Source organism: Trachymyrmex septentrionalis, unplaced genomic scaffold (assembly GCF_001594115.1).
Source record: "Trachymyrmex septentrionalis isolate Tsep2-gDNA-1 unplaced genomic scaffold, Tsep1.0 scaffold19, whole genome shotgun sequence".
Lineage (NCBI taxonomy): Eukaryota > Metazoa > Arthropoda > Insecta > Hymenoptera > Formicidae > Trachymyrmex > Trachymyrmex septentrionalis.
The window spans coordinates 4,259,104-4,274,454 of NW_017305071.1; the positions used below are offsets into that span (position 1 = coordinate 4,259,104).

General features: G+C 34.2%; 1 protein-coding gene across 8 annotated transcripts in view; it reads left to right on the top strand.

Moving 5' to 3' along the window:
- The first annotated feature begins 12,967 nt into the window (after positions 1-12,967).
- The window catches only part of LOC108746829 (myosin heavy chain, muscle), a 51,398-nt gene continuing 49,014 nt past the window's right edge, over positions 12,968-15,351 (top strand). For 5 of the 8 annotated variants that reach the window (XM_018483835.1, XM_018483822.1, XM_018483830.1 and 2 more), the window contains exon 1: positions 12,968-12,986. The gene's annotated coding sequence lies outside the window, so the exon portion shown is untranslated. Of the gene's footprint in view, positions 12,987-13,097; positions 13,117-13,163; positions 13,258-14,813; positions 14,833-15,351 lie in introns of those variants that run through there. The other 3 variants (XM_018483814.1, XM_018483813.1, XM_018483815.1) reach the window with 3 other exon arrangements.

A 15,351-nucleotide genomic window follows, 5' to 3' on the forward strand; every position in this document is an offset into this window, starting at 1 on the left:
ATATAAAATTATATAATATTTAATGTATAATAATTAACGTTTAAAATAGTGTAAAATTAATGTTTATTTTTTTAAGTAATAAAATTTTTTATGCGTAAAAATTAATCTTATTGTGCAATATGAGAAAAGAATAGTCTCTAACTTAATATACGTATTATTTTTTCTTTTTAATTAGCCAAGTTAGTTTCTTTGCACGATAAAAGAATTGTATATAATTGATTTTAATCATTAATAAATTGATTAATTGATTAAACGCGATATATACTTATTTCTTGAATATGTTTTTGTTATTAAAAAAAATATTTAAAACAGGACTGAAAAAAAAATCTAAAATATTTCGAAGCAACGAGTTGAAACAGTTGACTGTAATATAAGAGAATTTGTAGCATTAACTTTTCACTGATATTAAAAGGTCCATGTTTTTTTTTTACATAGCAACATCTTGTGAAACAACTTGGAGTAACATGCGTCGAAGTGTGCACACTGACAAATACGAGTATATCCGGTCTTTGATGACCGCGCAACGACATGATGCGTCGGCACCTTGACTTCGAAAAAAAGGAAAGAAGATCATAAAATCTATTTTACAATGTGTTCTTTATTTTTTATTTTTTGCATTTTGTCTCTTACTTTTTCTCCTGTTTGCGTCAGTTTTATTAACAATTGTATTTCGTGCTACGTGTTTTTTCTGAAGTTCGTTAACTTTTATTTCGAACAACGAGAAACGAAAAATGAGATTAGAGGTAAAAAGACAAGATATAAAAAATAACGAAAAGTAACAAGAAACAAAGAGCACATTGTAGAATGGGCTTAAATCCTTGCACTTTGTTATAACGCGAAAGCGGAGGAGAATGAAGAAGCTGCACATCTTGCGAAAAGGTAAGGAAAAAAAGGGATCAAAGAAATTGCATCTCTCGACGATGACTGCATCTCTCGACGATGACTTGACATCATTCACTTACTCGTGTCTAGTTGGTCCAGGATGAATGTGCATTAATGCGATATACGCAAATATAAGCGTCGCGGGAACACGAAATGTACACAAATAAAGTGATGCTCACTACGATCACTTAGTTCTATTCAGTTGCGAAATTTAAACGATATCGGCAAGAGGGAAGAAGAGAGAGAACTGTGGAATCCCAATTATTATTTTATTAGCTAAACCGTCCATCGATATAGGTATTTTGGAGTTGAACGCATCGCATTCGTGTGATTGCGATATTGCAGTATTGAACGAGAAAATGAATCAAACGTTCAGAGACTTATTGTCAAAAAATATTGCATACAAAAATATACAAAAATATTATATTATAGTATACACTGAAAGAAATGATATGGCATAGCATTCTTAATTGGTTGCAGCAGCCAACTCTTTTCTTTCAGTGTATACTATAATATAATATTTTTGTATATTTTTGTATGCAATATTTTTTGACAATAAGTCTCTGAACGTTTGATTCATTTTCTCGTTCAATACTGCAATATCGCAATCACACGAATGCGATGCGTTCAACTCCAAAATACCTATATCGATGGACGGTTTAGCTAATAAACGTTACGTGTATTAGAGATTTCCCTATTTGTATTTTGTACGTAATATTTTTCAAAAATAAATTTAAGCCTCTGATCTTTGCATCCTAATCCTCTTTGATAATTATGATCTTGGGATGAAATCGCGAAGAATATCGCCATGCTTTGTAAGCTCGTGCTACAAATGCAAAAACAAACTGTAAAAAAGCTTAAATGAAAATAGTAGTAAAAAGAAAAAAGAAAAATACATGACGGAAATGACAACGCTGCCAGCGGAAGTCCCACTAAAATTCATTAAGCTGAACGTAAAACTTATCGAAGTACTATTTACGGAAATGAATTTGTTTTATTGCATTAATATACCTCTTTATTTCTTATCGAAATTTATTTAGATATACATTTGAGTGTATGGAAGGAACAATTTTGCTAAATTATTTAAAAATGTATATAAGGTAGATCTGAAAATAATTTTGTTGCACCATCAAAATAATTATGTAGGAAACTCAAGCACGATGAGCAATGCTGCAAAAATTTTGACATTCTAGCAATTAGTTTGAACATTTTACATAATTATTTTGACAGTCCGACAAAATTTATTTTCAAATCTGTATCTAATTAAATTTTCAGCGAAACTGTTCTTTCCGTGATATATGTTTAAGACTAAGTTAGGAACGCGGAGATACCGAGAACAGAAACTAGGTAAACGACACTTCGAAGATGCTCCCATTTCTGTTTTTGCTTCAACGCTTTCCACTTATGCCAACGCGACTTACGAGAATTATTGAAATGCGAGTCGCCTGCAACTAGATCAGACAAAAAGCAAATGTTTGCTTGAACTTTTCTCATGATTTCTGTGTGCTAGAATTTCATGCTCAAAGTTAATTACGCGTGTCACGCATAGTGCACGAAACACAATGTACAATCACGCGATATATGTTATTTGATTGCTTTAGCCGGCGGCATTATGTACTTTGCCATCGACATAACGATCCAGAGAAAGCGATTCAGAGTGGGCGAGGGAATAATTTCAGAAGAGGTAAGGGATTCCTTAAATATAATATAAGAAGCAAAAACAGCCGAAGAAAAGAGAACCGAATAGAGGTGGCCCAAAACTCAGCTCAGCAAGAGCCGTCTAAAGCGTGGCTGCTATATTGTCGCTGGGAAACGAAAATAGCTGCTGTCAGCCCCAGAAGTAAGCAAGTCATGGCGGCGAGGAGGCGAGGAGGCGGCACGGCAATGGAGGACTAAGGTGGCATGACGGCGCATGGTGCGCAACGACGAAGGTGCGACAAGGAGAAGCGACGATGAAGAGAATTATGTTGTATAGAACCTGGAATAAAGAACCCAGCCATACAATCTTATTCTCCCTTACGTAACTTTTCTTCCTCTTCCTCCTTTTTTTCTTCTTCTTCTTCTTCTTCTTCTTCTTCTTCAAGCTTTAAAACTAGTCTCAAAATTCGCCACACTTGACATTATAATTTCGCGCGAAAGAAATTAAAGACCTGACGCAATAAAAATACATACCAATGTACATATATGATAAAAAAATTCGATGATTTGAGAATAAGATTCTTGAAGAAAATAAATAAGATTTGCAAATTATTTGTAGATTCGTACTTGGGACCATTGAAACGTGAATATATTTCCGCGGAGAAAGATCGAAAAACTTGATTAGACGCTTGAAAACATGCAAGAAGAAAATTCTTAAAGAAATAAGTATGATACATGAATAAAAATTGCTAATTTGAAAATATCAATTAAGCGTTAATAATATTTAACAATTTATGACAGTTAATAATAAATTAATTTAGTATTTCCTTAAGTCATATTCTAAGCTGTTTAATTATTGCAGATAGAATCGATTAATTTACTTTAGCTAAAATTAATCTGGCTAGACGTTGGAAGCTACAAGATATATCTTTTCGACGATATCGAGTCAACAGTGGTTTAACGAACGGCAAGAATTTCATCCGTATGCAACGCACAATACAATGTAATCCAACGGCATGACTTATCTGATTGCCGCTCCGTTTTGAATGCCAGTAAAATTCATTGAACCGTCATTCGTCAGCAAGATTTATTACCGAAATTTTGCGGATCCCGTCCAAATATCTTTGCCCAAATTAGATTGCAGCGCTGGCTGAATTAACAAATATATCACAAATTACACAACATAACTCGTAATTATTGTCGCGGCGAGACGTAGGCGACGGATGCCAAAAGATGAGTCTTCCTCGGCATCGAAGAAGGAAACGCGTTGACGTTCGCCATCGCGACGACCGATTAATAACACCAATTGGCGATACCGAGTCTTCCTCTCGCGGCCAACTTAATTTCCGGTCAGATGCGTCCTGAAGAGACGAGGGAAAAGCGGAGGAACCGGTGTACCGCGATTCCGGTGAACTTGCACTTGATGACAGTGTAAATCTTCGACCGATCGTGTTTCTGCTCGATTTTCATATAGACAAAAAAAGAGTTCGCCAGCGCAGGTATGTATACTTCGTGCGATCATAGCTTCGCCGGTTGTAGAAAACAGATCTGAGAATACTGATTTTTTTCGTTTTGAATCCGTAAATAATTCCGCAGTACGACCGATCAGTTTTCATTCCGTTGTTGAGTCAGGAACGTTTGCCAAGAATGAAGTAATTGCAGCGACAAACTCTTGTTTGTGTGAACAGATTTATTTGACAAAATTCCTCTGTTTTGCAAACGGATTTTGCTGGAGATAATTGATAATACAGCAGTAAAGTTTTCATAGCAAACATGTGATTGTTACCACGACAATAAAATTCCTTCCTTAAAGTTATTTTTTTACACAGATGACTTTACTTTTGATCGCTGTTTGCATAATGGCACGCGGCAGCCCGTCGGCCGGCTATTTCTCACTCGGAGACGTCGTCGCATCGACGTCGTAGACGACGTCGATGATCGTTTCTGACGCAAGTTACACAGGGATATCATCAATATAGAAATTCGATGCAATCTGAAGCAAAATCGACAGTACCGCGTTCCTGTCCACGACAGAAATATTAGAAATTCTCAAGTAAGAGATTGAACTTTCGTTTAACACAACTTTTCGTTGGTCTGCCATATTTTTAGGACCTTAAGATAAAATGAGATAGGTAGATGCATGAGATAGAATAAGATGCGTAAATATCTTATTCTATCTTAAGCAGATCCTAAAAATATAGCAGATCAAACATATGGTATTCTCTTACTTGTGAATCTCTACGAGATACTATCGGCGATTGAAGCAGCCTTGGATCTGTAATTTTTAACGATAAGCGTTACATTATTTATTGGTGTTCAGTTTATTTACCATACATAATATTTACGCAACGATAATGTAACGATATTGATACTGTCGCTAAAAATTACAGAATCCCAGAGCAGGAGTCGTTGATGACTCCTAATCGCGGAGAGTATCTCGCGGCGCCAACGCTCTGGCCGGTGATGAACGACGTCTCGTGAGAGCGGAAAGAGAACGCCGATTTTAACTGCGCCTAGCGATAGCGATAGCACGCATTCCCAAGCGAATCTATCTCGGGCCGTCGAGCGTGCGCTTGGCATGATTGGACAGAGCGAAGTCCGCGAGATGCTACTGCTGGTCAAGCAACAGTATTCTTGATCTTACACTTTTACAGGACGCCGAGTGAGCTTTCTTGTAAAAATCGCGGTCATTCGGGAAAGTCAATTTTGACTTGGGCAGCACCATACCTTAGGACGTACTTCATCTATTTGAAATATTTCCGTGTCTTAGGGAGCTTCATTACACATGTAATAAACTTGTTCTCAAAACCCTAAAGAACAGACATCTAATATTGGTCAATGTATTATTGAAAGACAGTAATTAATTACTTATTTGAAGTATTAAAGGTACTGAATAATAGCATTTTTACTAACTAAAATGAATAATTAATTATACTATCTTCCAGAATTGATTAGTATTATAGTTCTCTGTACATTGAAACATACACGACATGCGGATCTCGAGCAATTTTAAAAGAGATTAAATATTTTAGCGAATACTGTCATCATTGTTCTTCACATCTCCTTTTGAAACGTAATCGCGACAAATGTTAGATAATACAAAACGTTGTACTTTATAAATACTCACATATACACAATTACTAGCTCGCACGGTTAATTATTCATAAAATGATTGAATATGAGATGACAATCATCCCATATAGCACAGAAACTTGCAGTAACATTGCAGAAACGTTGCAATATTGCAGATTGCGCTGTAATATCGTTACAACATTGTAGGCATTAGGAATTGCAATATATAATACATACTACGCGGCGTAAGATTTTACAAATCTTGCAGCATTATTACAGAGACGTTAAAAACATTTTGGCTTTTGAGTAATGGACTGCACATATGCAAACAAACATCAATTACATATTATATGATTGTTAATTATTTTCATTCAGGAATTATAGTGTTTGTTGAAACATTTGTTGTCGCCGCCGCGCGCGACAAGATTTTTCACAAACTTTAGAATTAACTCTCATAATTTCTTAAAATATTTGTATTAAAAAAATTCTTTGAATATTGCAAAGGAAGGATCACCAAGGAAGGAAATATTTGATCATTTTTCTTTACGTATGGCAAGACTATCTCTCCCTTAAAAAAAATGCCTACGGCTGCCCGTCTTCATTGATAATCTACATCTGTTAATAAAGGACCGACCATTTTGCATCGCTTTTGAGTGAATCAAAGAATTGAAGAGAAGAAAGAACTGAGAATCGTTCGTCGATTGATCTTTGTGGACTGAATGTCGAATTTTGTTTATCTTCTATAACTTTTCGTGTAAATACGAGCTGTGTAACAGTTTCAAATATTTTTGCGAGTCGTTTCACCTCACGTTTATTGAATTGAGCTGCGTCGTAAACTCTCGGGCGCTCTCCTTTATTGGTGAGCGAGGTACTCGCGTGCGAGCGAGCTAAGATCATCAAACGCGAATATAGCGGAAATATATGAAGCGAGTAAACTAGTGCGCGTATACGAGTGACTCGCTTAACTGGAACGTTGAGAGTATCAATCGTTTAAATCCCGAGATCTCGTTTGTTTCAATCTTAATTTATTCTGATTAATTCAAGAATCAAGCGATAAAATTTTTTTTATATGTAAAATATCTGTTTTGTTTTTCTTTTTGTTTTATTTCTTTGAACATTTATAATATTACAGAAGCTTTTAATAATATCTTCTACCCGCGATTGAAAGCGATCCAAGAGCTAAACGATGCAATAAATAAAATACCAAGACGTTCCAAATTAACGACGAATTATTTGAATACGATTCAATGTACTACATTTAATCTTTTTATTTATATCGATATGATATCTTCAGACGAAATACGCAAAAGCGTATAAAGTTTTATTTAAAATAGAATAAAAATAAGGATTTTAAAAAAAGTTTAATTTTTCCAATGGTAAAAAAAAGCAGAAGGAAAGACTAGAGTTTGACTTCTGAAGTCCTTGGAAGAAAGAAGCAAAGACGGAACACTCGATCTGCCCGAGCGTTTCGAGAGTCAGATTCGTCTATGGGAAGTCGCCAAAGTATGATTCAGGTAGACGATATGACGAGGGTAGGATTATCCAGAACTTCGAGATCTGGACGTTGCTCGTTGTCATTACGTTTATGCTTGTGTAATGCCAAATTCATGATCGCTGCAATAACGACGGTGACTCAACCTCAAGGCTCCGTTCACGTTTTTGAAGCAAGGCAAGACAAGTCGAGGCTCACTTACTTAGTTTGTGCCTGGTCTCTCTCTTTCTTCCTCTCTCTTTCCCTTTCCCTCTCCCCTTCCCCTCTCACTCTTTCTCTCTCTTCCTCTCTTTTGCATACACGTACGATGTTGGCCCGGTTTATCTCCGCCAATCCCGAAATAATCTTTAGATTCGGTTTCTGCTTGCTTCGGTCTCCGCCAATCGTGCGTACACGCATGTTTCGAGGATCTTCTTCTCTTTCTTCATATCTGACGTCCTCGTCAAACATACCTTTGACTATAGAAATGTGAACTGCTAGAAGAGGTACGCTCAGAACCGCGGCCAACATCAACCGACGTCATTTGAATAGATCGTGTTAAAGCAAAGTGGAGCGATTCGCCGAAAAACTACGGACAAAGATATCGAGTAAAGAATATGAAGAGTAGAGATTTATATATATATATATTTTAGATACGCGCGACGCACATTTGTACATTTGCAAAATATTTTAAACAAATGTAAGCGTATGTTACAACTGTTACAAGTAAAGGCGAAGTAAACGAACTCATCTCGCGATAATATTCGGTACTTGTATAAGTAAATTGGAAATAAATTGTTTTTTTTGGGGAACAAATACAAAAAGACAATGATGAAGAAAAAAAAGATATAAAATTGTTGTAACAATAAACTCTCAGAAGTGTCTTAATTGCATCAAATTAGATGACATAAGTTCGACTAAAATTAAGTATTGCGTGTTATTCACTTATTTAAAATTTTACAATTTAATTTAACGCTGTTAAAAACTCCACGCTTTTTAATAGCAAATAATTTGATAACAGTGTAAAATAATTCGCATTCCTCTTCCAAGTTTATTTTCCTGTAATTTAGCCAGAACATTGGCAATAATAATAATAATTATTATTATGACTATTATTACAAAAATACATGCACTAAAACACTAATTATAACGACAAAATTATATACAGCATGATCCATTTTAATAAATCCACTAGAATATCTCAAAGTTAACGATGCCGGATGATACCATCCGGTGCCGGAAGTTGCTTTTAGCACTACCCAGGAATAACGGCATATTTAAATTTTTAAAAATGTATTTAAAAAATTCAAGGTAACCTCAATCTTAAGGACATATTAATCAAGGTCATTCTCTTCATCTCAAACTTAATTGCTTTAAACTAATGAGATTGACTAAGCGTTCACCTGTTAATTTCCAAGCCCCATTATCTTATAAAGTATTTAATAAAAAAATGCTTTATTATAATATTCTGAAAAGATTTTGAAGTCAGCTGCATAAATATAAAATAAAAAATAAAAATTTTAATTTAAAAAATTTAATTGTAATCTAATTTTTATCTAATTTTGATCTAATTTTTAAGGCATCTTTTCAAGTTCAACCAAGATCACCGTCTTAAATTCTTTCTTTCTAGTAACTGAACAACTTTTGTCTTAATGTTAAAGATTTTGAGATATTTTAATGGATTGATTAAAATGAAGAATCCTGTATAAAACAAGAAAATAACTGAACTTCTTGAGGTGTCCTGTATAAATAGTTTATTTTATGAGTCTCAGCTCGTTTTCCATGTTTCGATATCCTATTTTATCATGAGATTTATCACAATTGTTTGTTTAGTTTTCAATCTTGAGAAAAAGTATTGTTTAACAGGTAGTCACTATCTTTTCAGAAGCCACTGAGCTTGTGCCAGACGACGCGAGAAAATCAATAAATCGCGCCTCGCAAATTGCTATTCGCTAGATGATTTAAATCTCAGCCATCTGAAACTTTAATTACATTTATTTGCCAAGCGTGGACGATGTCATTTTTCATCATTTCCGATTTTTGGATTTCAAGGTCCGATTTAAGGAAATTAAAATTTTTTAAATTAAATAAAAGATAATGACCCTGCTCCAATTAAAGCAAATTGGGCCGTCTCAGAAATCACCGGTGATATCTCGAAAAAACAGATTTCTTCATAAAATAAAATAGAATTGAGAAAGGCATATAAAATGAAATAGAATAAAATTAAAGACAAAATTTAGAATATCAAAAATGCAAAGATAATGTCGCAATATACTTTTAAAATTTAAGTGATTAAGTATTATATATATAAAGTACTAAATAAAGTTACAGAATAGATGAGAGAAGGAAACATTATAAAGAGTAATAATCAGAAGTTCTTTATTAAATATTCCAAAACACATTCATAATATTAAATATTCCAAATATTCCAAATATTTATAATTTACAGAGTTGGATTTCCATCTCTGAGTATATAAAACACACGCGTCTCTCACTTGAATTCCTATGCTATCTTTCATTCGCTAATTTTACACGCATCGTGAGATAAGTCATACTACAACAAGGGGATTAAAGAGGGTCGGGGGTGGGTTTAAGGTTTTAAATGATTCAGAGACTTTGCTCTTTTCGCCTAGCCTCGCTTAGCACAAACGCTTGGCACGTACTAACTGTCCGATCGTAACTATCGTGGCTTTCCTGGCACGCCGACGTCGGTCACCCACGCCCGTGGAATAAGAGCGTTCTAATGACGCGCGATCGCCCGTAATGATCTTATGTAATAATCGAGCGAGGCAATTAAGCCCTAAGCGATAAGCGCCGCATGAATGAAAACTCACTTCTCGCGTGGAATGGATGCCAATACAAATGCAAATTCGTTTTATATTAAAAACAATAAATATATTATTAATAAAAATGTGCAAAAATTAAATAAACTATGTATATGTATTTTATGTAAAAAAAATTTCTCACACACACACACACACTCACATACACATTCTGCTATTTTTTTCTTCTTTAGTTTCTTAATAAAATCTATTTACAAAGATATGATGAAACGTTTGCGTAAAATTAAAAAAAATTTTTAAACTTAATTTTTAATTATATTATTTTTAATTTTACATTATATTATATTATTAGTTCTTTGCAAATATTTATTTTTGTATTTTTATTTTTCAGAAATCTGGTTTTATAAAATTATGGATTTTTAATCTTCTAATATGTGTTGAACTATATATTCGAATAACTATATTATATTCTACAAGATATTTTACCAACCCTTATCAATTAGAACGAATTGTCGGAAGAAACGATATTCTCAATCGACCTTATGACACATCAACTCAAGAATCATCGTCCTTCGTACGTTTCTTCCTGTCATTAATGAGGACTGGAAGAGGTCCAATTTCTCCCGCGAAAAAATTGCTGCACTGCATTGAACCGTTGCCTCTTGAGATCATATGGATGCAAAGTAAAACGCTGCAATTTGCGTCAGAATAGACTTTAGAATACTAAAATATTATGCTAAAATTATATTAGCTAATTTATGATTGAAATTATCATATATATATATACATATACTTTAAGAATAACATCAAGAATTGGGAAGAGATTATATATATAAATAAGAAATTAAAAAATTTTTTTAATAAATGTTTATTATTGTAATTATTCGATTCTTTATATTTAATTATATATTAAAGTAAAAAACATAAATTTCAATTTCTTTTCTTAAAGAAAGAAATGTATTTTTAATATAATTTATAAATAAAATTTGCATTTGTGCTTAAATATTGAAATCTAATATCTCTGAAATAATATTATTTTACTATTAATATATACTGCAATAGAAAAGAAAATTTTGTTTAAAAAAAACAATTTTATTTCTTAATTACATATTTCTTCGATGTCTCATAGTTTTCTAAATATCACAGTGATATTTTCTTTTCGACGCTGATAAGAAAAATCTTTATATTACTTTGCGGTATACATCTTTCGATTGGCGTCTATTTCGATACACTTGGGCGCATCATGTCGATCAAAATGATGACGACATGGAATTCGGTTTATGCCCGCAAGTGTAAATATTATTCCTGCAACGATTTTACGTGGAGAACGCCAAGGCTCTCTGCAATCACTGCGGGAACGTGAATGTGCTCTGATTGTGAAAGAATGACTGTCAACCGAACTAATAAGAATGAACAATTAACGAATACAAACGAATACTTTCAGACGTAGTTCGATGAATGTGGCGATTGCTTTTCCTTTGGTGTAACTCGAAAAAAGACGAGAAGCATATTTGTCGATATGAATCTGAGCTTGTTTGTACTCGCAATGTGTCATCCACATTTATTTATAAGCTACTAGTACGTCCGTTCGTATTTATTCGCACATATTTCATTCGATCTAGATACACTTGAAGAGAAAAGTTTCGTCGTTTAAAGAGTCGATGATATATATAATAAGAATACTATTCACGCCAAGTCTCAGACACCTTAATTTTTTTTTACGATCTCTCTTGAGCTTGCGCATTCTTTTCCCGTGGATATTTGTGTCAAGATATCATTGATTGGTGCTATTTTAAACATGTTTTTTTTTAAAGTTGAACCGAAAACGTATCTTTTGTGAAATTAGCCTCTCCAAACATTCATTTTTTAATAACTTTTTAATTAAGGGTGTGCAAAAAATTGACTTGTTTGTGAGAATGTGCAAACAAAAATTTATCGATTAAGACTAATTCAATCTAATTCCTTCGTAGTTGAGGGTTATAGTGTGAAATAAGTTCTTTAAAATTGTTTTTTAAATATTTCTTTTACGGGAAGTATGCAAACAAAAATTCGAAATGTGCATACATGTGCATATAAACTTGACGATGAGCAATTGAATAAACTATAGAAAGTTAATTTTTTAAAAGTTGGAGTTTTTTTTCTCTAACTTCACATTACTAGATATTTATCACAAGTGTCTACCATTGCTTCACTAGCAACTTTTTGTGAAAAGAGAAAGAAATAAAGATCACGATAAAGAGAAGATTACAACAATTTTTTCTATATCTAGACGCAAAATATTGATCATTTCATTTATATCACAATAAAATTCAGTTGAAAAATATGAATCAAAATTATTATTTAATATCTTAGCCATTCAAGAGAAAGAATAATAATCCAAAAAATGAAATATACTTCCGGCTATTAGAAGTGTGCAAGGAACCAAAAAAGACGTTTATACGAGAGCTTGTTTAAAAATTATCGACATTGTCGAGCACAATGTTGATTAAGACATAACAAAAATAAAAAAAAAGAACAGGGAGATATTTATCGATTATATATCCTGATCAACTGATCGTTTTGACGTAATGGATCACGAAAGAATCATTGTTCGCCGGCGCGTACCCCGAGTAACGCGCTTGCGTCCACGTGCGCCCTCCACGTGGTGCGTTCCTCTTTCCCTTCTCCCTTCTCTATTTCTCTCTCTCTCTCTCTCTCTCTCTCTCTCTCTCTTCCTCTTTCTCCCTTCTTCTCTTCTCCGATCACTGAGAGCAATGAAGGAGCGAAGCAAAGAAGCAAGCCACCCTCCGAAATTCTACCACCTCTTTCTTCCATTTCGAGGTCCGCGACGATCGCCATGGCTGGGGGCAGCCCGGAGTACCAAGCAGAGGGATGACCGAGAGAAGGGACTGGACAGTGGTGCGACGTCTCGCTCCGACGTCTATTTTCATCTCACTCGTCGGCGTCGCGGCCACCCCTTGTTGCACCGCGTTCTCGGTATCATCGTCCGCCTAAAAAGGTAGATTGGCCGTAGAAGTAACGCGATATGCGATTCGTCAGTCCGCCGGACCAATCGACCTCAGCGTTACATTCTAGGATCACGTTGCACGCGCTTATATTGGGAGCCCCCGCTCATTTCCCCGACAGAACGGCTCTCTAACGTAAGTGCACCACGTCGCGTCGCGTCGCGACGCCGCCGGCTTCTATTTTTTTTTTCTTTTTTTCCCCTCTTTTCTTTCCTCTCGATCGACAAAAGACGAAAGAAACGAAAACACGGCGAGGAGAAAGGAAGTGAGTCCTTTCGTATATATGGGATTTATTCAATAAACGGGGTGTAATTGATCTGAGCATCATCCACCGGAGAGATTGCACACTTATCCGCCACGCTCACAGAGAATCAACGGTCAACACGCAACAAACCCACATATACACGTGTGTACACGGTATTGATAAGGATGAACGAGCGGAGTTAAGGGTGAGGCTATTAGGACCTCAAGAAACTCGTGAGAGGACCGAGTTTGGATGGTCGTGCTTCTACTTTGCTCCGAGAAGATCGCGTGTGTGTCTGTGCTTGAGAAATCGGGGAAAAAAGTCACCGGGTGGGCGGAAAGTGGTACCGACTGGCGAACGGGTCTTGGTGACCTTCCGAAGGAGTGACCTTCGAATTTTATCGAACTCTTGGTGAAGTACTCGTGTGAGAACCCGACGAGGTGCGACTGAAAGGATTGTGTCAGGAATCTCTTTTGAGAGAAGCTTTTTACCTGTGTGTGCTTTACGAGCCCCCGAACGGTGTACGGACATAGTGTTACGTCTTTTCATTTCTTCCTCTTGTCCTTGTTTATCCCCTTTCCTCTGCTCCGATCCTATTGGATTGGAAGAAAGAGCGAGTTTAAGTTTTCGGTGTTGATCAGGATTTTTTTGGGAACCAGCGAGGTGCAAACACCAGGAATACTATATTGTGTAACGCCACCGAGTTCGATAGAATGTCTTCCAACGTTCGATTCGGATTTAATTTAAATGAGTTAAAACTTATTTGTGTTTGCGCTGTTTTTAATTTCATCTATCTTTTTTGTAATTTATCATTTTTATTAATATTATGTAAACATTTAAATAATTGTTTAATAACGGTTAATTAAATTGATACAAAATCGTTGCTAAAAAATCGGTTAAGAATTAATTTCTTTTTAATTACAAGAATAAAAAAATAAAAGCTTCATTTTATTTTTAAATAGTTTGATTCAAAAATAAGGCAAAATTGTAAAATTCTCATTTTAATTTATGATTGTAAGAAATGTTATCGTATTTTTTAAAATAATTTTTAAATAATTTTCATGTAAATTACCTTTGTCAAAAATTTAATCAACGAATTAGAACAAAAAAGAATTAATTTAATTGTTTAATCGTCAAAAGATTAAAGAGATCAATTTTCATTACACAATTATTTTTACAAAAATTTGTTTCTAATTAACAATTAAAAATTTCTTCAGTAAATTTTTTATCTATTAGATTCCAGTGAAATTTTAGATAAAAAATTGATAATTTTGAATTTAAAGTTTAAAGTTTTAATATTTTCCCTCATTTTTATTCTTTACTTAAATTTGTTGTTTTCTACTTTATCAGTATTGTGCTCTATTATGATTTACATTTCTACGTTTCATTCCGTTTATTGTTTAAAGTCCGTATATTTTCCTAATATTCGTCAAATCCTAATATACTTACACGAGAATATCTTCCACATGTCTTTCGCATGTTTCTTGTGTTTCGTATTCACTTGTTCGAAGAAACAAAAATATCGAACTTCTTGTAACGCGATACATCGCTCTTTTTGGTTTGGTCGCCAGTGCCTGCTTCGTGCCTGCTCCATTTTGTATTCTTATCTGATTATGCAACCTCATCACACTCTCTCGACTCTTCTTCGTGACTCTTCTACTGTGATGCACGCATAATCGTCGCGTCGAGTAGTAGTATCAGTGATACATAGCGACATCGTAAGCGAGTTGCTTCGAGGTGAAGCATGTTCGATAAAATAGATTTTTACTACGTTCGCGACGTTTTTTTAGAAATGTTTTAGTGAAATTAAGAAAAAAAAAGGGGAAAGCCGGCGGTTGTCTACGATAAATCTAAAAATCATTAAATTCTATTTTACGAAACTACGAGACTTATATGATATCAGTTGATGGCGAAGAAATAAATTTTAAAAGTGTTCCCTTTAGCTTTTGACAGATTTTTTTTATTGATGGGTATCTTTGAATTCTTACATTCGGCTGTTACAACAATCTTAAACTTATTATTAATCATTAAAATAGTTATTTTTAATATTATGAATTAATTAATAATTAATAAAATGTAAAAGAAATATGTGCAAGTGTTATTAGATAAAATATATCAGATCTTTGTTAACATTAATCTATGTATAACTTTGGTTGTCTAATTTATAACTTCTTTTTTGATAAATTTGTATTGTTTTAAATTATAAAAATTCAAAAGACTTTTACGAATTACAAGTTAAGCCAGAGAAAGAAATAA